Source organism: Ambystoma mexicanum, chromosome 1p (genome assembly GCF_040938575.1).
Source record: "Ambystoma mexicanum isolate Mex_15411 chromosome 1p, UKY_AmexF1_1, whole genome shotgun sequence".
NCBI classification, from domain to species: Eukaryota; Metazoa; Chordata; class Amphibia; order Caudata; family Ambystomatidae; genus Ambystoma; species Ambystoma mexicanum.
The window spans coordinates 1,037,358,956-1,037,363,852 of record NC_090921.1 but is presented as its reverse complement, the minus strand read 5'-3'; the positions used below and the strand labels follow the sequence as shown (position 1 = coordinate 1,037,363,852).

At 40.2% G+C, this 4,897-nt stretch overlaps 2 non-coding genes across 2 annotated transcripts; both read right to left on the bottom strand.

Annotated features, from left to right (window-relative positions):
* Positions 1-299: 299 nt before the first annotated feature.
* TRNAY-GUA (transfer RNA tyrosine (anticodon GUA)) lies at positions 300-385 on the bottom strand. Its single transcript is given in 2 exon segments — positions 300-335; positions 349-385. It is a non-coding gene; the product is annotated as a tRNA-Tyr (tRNA).
* A 3,738-nt stretch (positions 386-4,123) lies between these two features.
* TRNAY-GUA (transfer RNA tyrosine (anticodon GUA)) lies at positions 4,124-4,209 on the bottom strand. Its single transcript is given in 2 exon segments — positions 4,124-4,159; positions 4,173-4,209. It is a non-coding gene; the product is annotated as a tRNA-Tyr (tRNA).
* Between the last annotated feature and the right edge of the window lie 688 nt (positions 4,210-4,897).

Below are 4,897 nucleotides of genomic sequence, written 5' to 3'. Positions count from 1 at the left end.
TTGACAATATTTTAATATCTTGGATGGTGTATAGTGTTCTCTCATTTCCCTTGAGAAATCAAGATTGTCAAGGGGATTCTGCTGTTTTGTCAGTTCATAGCAAGAGATGGGGATCCAAAACACCTCACAGGAAACCAACGAAGATGGGTGTCGGACAGAAAAATAACATGGCCACAGCCTCAAAGCAAAAGGCATCTATTTTCAGTGATGAAATATAATATAATTATGAATTGTCTGTTATTTTATTTTCCAAGTATTTTACTTTCCAAGTATTCAATAAAATTTGCATTTGGCAAAAGTCCTTCGAGCTGGATTTGAACCAGCGACCTAAGGATGCCTGTATTAATACTACAGTCCTCTGCTCTACCAACTGAGCTATCGAAGGTTTGGCAAGTCATTTTCTAGCAAGCTCAATACGAGCTTCCACTTCAACCGTCGACATGCAAACATCTCTTGCAATTCGTACAAAATACTACAAATTTGGATTGTGAGGTTCCCGAATTGAGTAAAAGCACATCAGTTCCCAATTAAAAAAATGACCCCCTCCGCATTCTCCCGCATGTTACTGACCACCATACTAAGGAGGAAAAGTTCAAAGGCGGCGCCTCACAGGCCATCTCCTCAGAGTATTCAGCAGTGTTGGGCCTTGACAATATTTTAATATCTTAGATGGTGTATAGTGTTCTCTCATTTCCATTGAAAAATTAAGATTGTCAAGGAGATTCAGCTGTTTTGTCAGTTCATAGCAAGAGATGGGGATCCAAAACACCTCACAGGAAACCAATGAAGATTGGTGTTGGACAGAAACATAACGTGGCCAGAGCTTCAAAGCAAAAGGCATCTATTTTCAGTGATGAGATATAATATAATTATAAATTGTCTGTTATTTTATTTTCCAAGCATTTTACTTTCCAAGTATTCAATAAAATTTGCATTTGGCAAAAGTCTTTCGAGCTAGATTTGAACCAGCGATGTAAGGATGCCTGTTTCATTACTACAGTCCTCTGCTCTACCAACTGAGCTATCGAAGGCTTTGCAAATCGGTCTCTAGCAAGCTCAATACGAGCTTCCACTTCAACCGTCGACATGCAAACATCTCTTGCAATTCGTGCAAAATACTACAAATTTGGCTTGTGAGGTTCACGAATTGAGTAAAAGCACATCAGTTCCCAATTAAAAAAATGACCCCCTCCGCAGTCTCCCGCATGTTACTGACCACCATACTAAGGGGGAAAAGTTGAAAGGTGGCGCCTCACAGGCCATCTCCTTAGAGTATTCATCCGTGTTCGGCCTTGACAATATTTTAATATCTTGGATGGTGCATAGTGTTCTCTCATTTCCCTTGAGAAATCAAGATTGTCAAGGGGATTCTGCTGTTTTGTCAGTTCATAGCAAGAGATGGGGATCCAAAACACCTCACAGGAAACCAACGAAGATTGGTGTCGGACAGAAAAATAACATGGCCACATCCTCAAAGCAAAAGGCATCTATTTTCAGTGATGAAATATAATATAATTATAAATTGTCTGTTATTTTACTTTTCAAGTATTTTACTTTCCAAGTATTCAATAAAATTTGTATTTGGCAAAAGTCCTTCGAGCCAGATTTGAACCAGCGACCTAAGGATGTCTGTTTTACCACTACATCCAAAGCTTGGCAAATCATTCTCTAGCAAACTCAATACGAGCTTCCACTTCAAAAGTCGACTTGTAAACATATCTTGCAATTCGTGCAAAATACTACAAATTTGACTTGTGAGGTTCACAAATTGAGTAAAAGCACATCAGTTCCCAATTAAAAAAATGACCCCCTCCGCAGTCTCCCGCATGTTACTGACCACCATACTAAGGGGGAAAAGTTGAAAGGCGGCGCCTCACAGGCCATCTCCTCAGAGTATTCAGCCGTGTTGGGCCTTGACAATATTTTAATATCTTGGATGGTGTATAGTGTGCTCTCATTTCCCGTGAGAAATCAAGATTGTCAAGGGGATTCAGCTGTTTTGTCAGTTCATAGCAAGAGATGGGGACCCAAAACACCTCACAGGAAACCAATGAAGATTGGTGTTGGACAGAAACATAACGTGGCCAGAGCCTCAAAGCAAAAGGCATCTATCTTCAGTGATGAAATATAATATAATTATAAATTGTCTGTTATATTATTTTCCAAGTATTTTACTTTCCAAGTATTCAATAAAATTTGCATTTGGCAAAAGTCCTTCGAGCCGGATTTGAACCAGCGACCTAAGGATGCCTGTTTTACCACTACAGTCCTCTGCTCTACCAACTAAGCATCGAAAGCTTGGCAAATCATTCTCTAGCAAGCTCAATACGATCTTCCACTTCAACCGTCGACATGCAAACATATCTTGCAATTTGTGCAAAATACTACAAATTTGGCTTGTGAGGTTCCCGAATTGAGTAAAAGCACATCAGTTCCCAATTAAAAAAATGACCCCCTCCGCAGTCTCCCGCATGTACTGACCACCATACTAAGGGGGAAAAGTTGAAAGGCGGCGCCTCACAGGCCATCTCCTCAGAGTATTCAGCCGTGTTCGGCCTTGACAATATTTTAATATCTTGGATGGTGTATAGTGTTCTCTCATTTCCCTTGAGAAATCAAGATTGTCAAGGGGATTCTGCTGTTTTGCCAGTTCATAGCAAGAGATGGGGATCCAAAATACCACACAGGAAACCAATGAAGATTGGTGTCGGACAGAAAAATAACGTGGCCACAGCCTCAAAGCAAAAGGCATCTATTTTCAGTGATGAAATATAATATAATTATAAATTGTCTGTTATTTTACTTTCCAAGTATTTTACTTTCCAAGTATTCAATAAAATTTGCACTTGGCAAAAGTCCTTCGAGCCGGATTTGAACCAGCGACCTAGGGATGTCTTTTTCACCACTACATCCAAGGCTTGGAAAATCATTCTCTAGCAAACTCAATACGAGCTTCCACTCCAACCGTCGACATGCAAACATCTCTTGCAATTCGTGCAAAATACTACAAATTTGGCTTGTGAGGTTCACAAATTGAGTAAAAGCACATCAGTTCCCAATTAAAAAAATGACCCCCTCCGCAGTCTCTCGCATGTTACTGACCACCATACTAAGGGGGAAAAGTTGAAAGGCGGCGCCTCACAGGCCATCTCCTCAGAGTTTTCAGCCGTGTTGGGCCTTGACAATATTTTAATATCTTGGATGGTGTATAGTGTGCTCTCATTTCCTGTGAGAAATCAAGATTGTCAAGGGGATTCAGCTGTTTTGTCAGTTCATAGCAAGAGATGGGGACCCAAAACACCTCACAGGAAACCAATGAAGATTGGTGTTGGACAGAAACATAACGTGGCCAGAGCTTCAAAGCAAAAGGCATCTATTTTCAGTGATGAGATATAATATAATTATAAATTGTCTGTTATTTTATTTTCCAAGTATTTTACTTTCCAAGTATTCAATAAAATTTGCTTTTGGCAAAAGTCCTTCGAGCTGGATTTGAACCAGCGATGTAAGGATGCCTGTTTCACCACTACAGTCCTCTGCTATACCAACTGAGCTATCGAAGGCTTGGCAAATCGGTCACTAGCAAGCTCAATACGAGCTTCCACTTCAACCGTCGACATGTAAACATCTCTTGCAATTCGTGCAAAATACTACAAATTTGGCTTGTGAGGTTCACGAATTGAGTAAAAGCACATCAGTTCCCATTTAAAAAAATGACCCCCTCCGCAGTCTCTCGCATGTTACTGATCACCATGCTAAGGGGGAAAAGTTGAAAGGCGGCGCCTCACAGGCCATCTCCTCAGAGTATTCAGCCGTGTTGGGCCTTGACAATATTTTAATATCTTGGATGGTGTATAGTGTTCTCTCATTTCCCTTGAGAAATCAAGATTGTCAAGGGGATTCTGCTGTTTTGTCAGTTCATAGCAAGAGATGGGGATCCAAAACACCTCACAGGAAACCAACGAAGATGGGTGTCGGACAGAAAAATAACATGGCCACAGCCTCAAAGCAAAAGGCATCTATTTTCAGTGATGAAATATAATATAATTATGAATTGTCTGTTATTTTATTTTCCAAGTATTTTACTTTCCAAGTATTCAATAAAATTTGCATTTGGCAAAAGTCCTTCGAGCTGGATTTGAACCAGCGACCTAAGGATGCCTGTATTAATACTACAGTCCTCTGCTCTACCAACTGAGCTATCGAAGGTTTGGCAAGTCATTTTCTAGCAAGCTCAATACGAGCTTCCACTTCAACCGTCGACATGCAAACATCTCTTGCAATTCGTACAAAATACTACAAATTTGGATTGTGAGGTTCCCGAATTGAGTAAAAGCACATCAGTTCCCAATTAAAAAAATGACCCCCTCCGCATTCTCCCGCATGTTACTGACCACCATACTAAGGAGGAAAAGTTCAAAGGCGGCGCCTCACAGGCCATCTCCTCAGAGTATTCAGCAGTGTTGGGCCTTGACAATATTTTAATATCTTAGATGGTGTATAGTGTTCTCTCATTTCCATTGAAAAATTAAGATTGTCAAGGAGATTCAGCTGTTTTGTCAGTTCATAGCAAGAGATGGGGATCCAAAACACCTCACAGGAAACCAATGAAGATTGGTGTTGGACAGAAACATAACGTGGCCAGAGCTTCAAAGCAAAAGGCATCTATTTTCAGTGATGAGATATAATATAATTATAAATTGTCTGTTATTTTATTTTCCAAGCATTTTACTTTCCAAGTATTCAATAAAATTTGCATTTGGCAAAAGTCTTTCGAGCTAGATTTGAACCAGCGATGTAAGGATGCCTGTTTCATTACTACAGTCCTCTGCTCTACCAACTGAGCTATCGAAGGCTTTGCAAATCGGTCTCTAGCAAGCTCAATACGAGCTTCCAC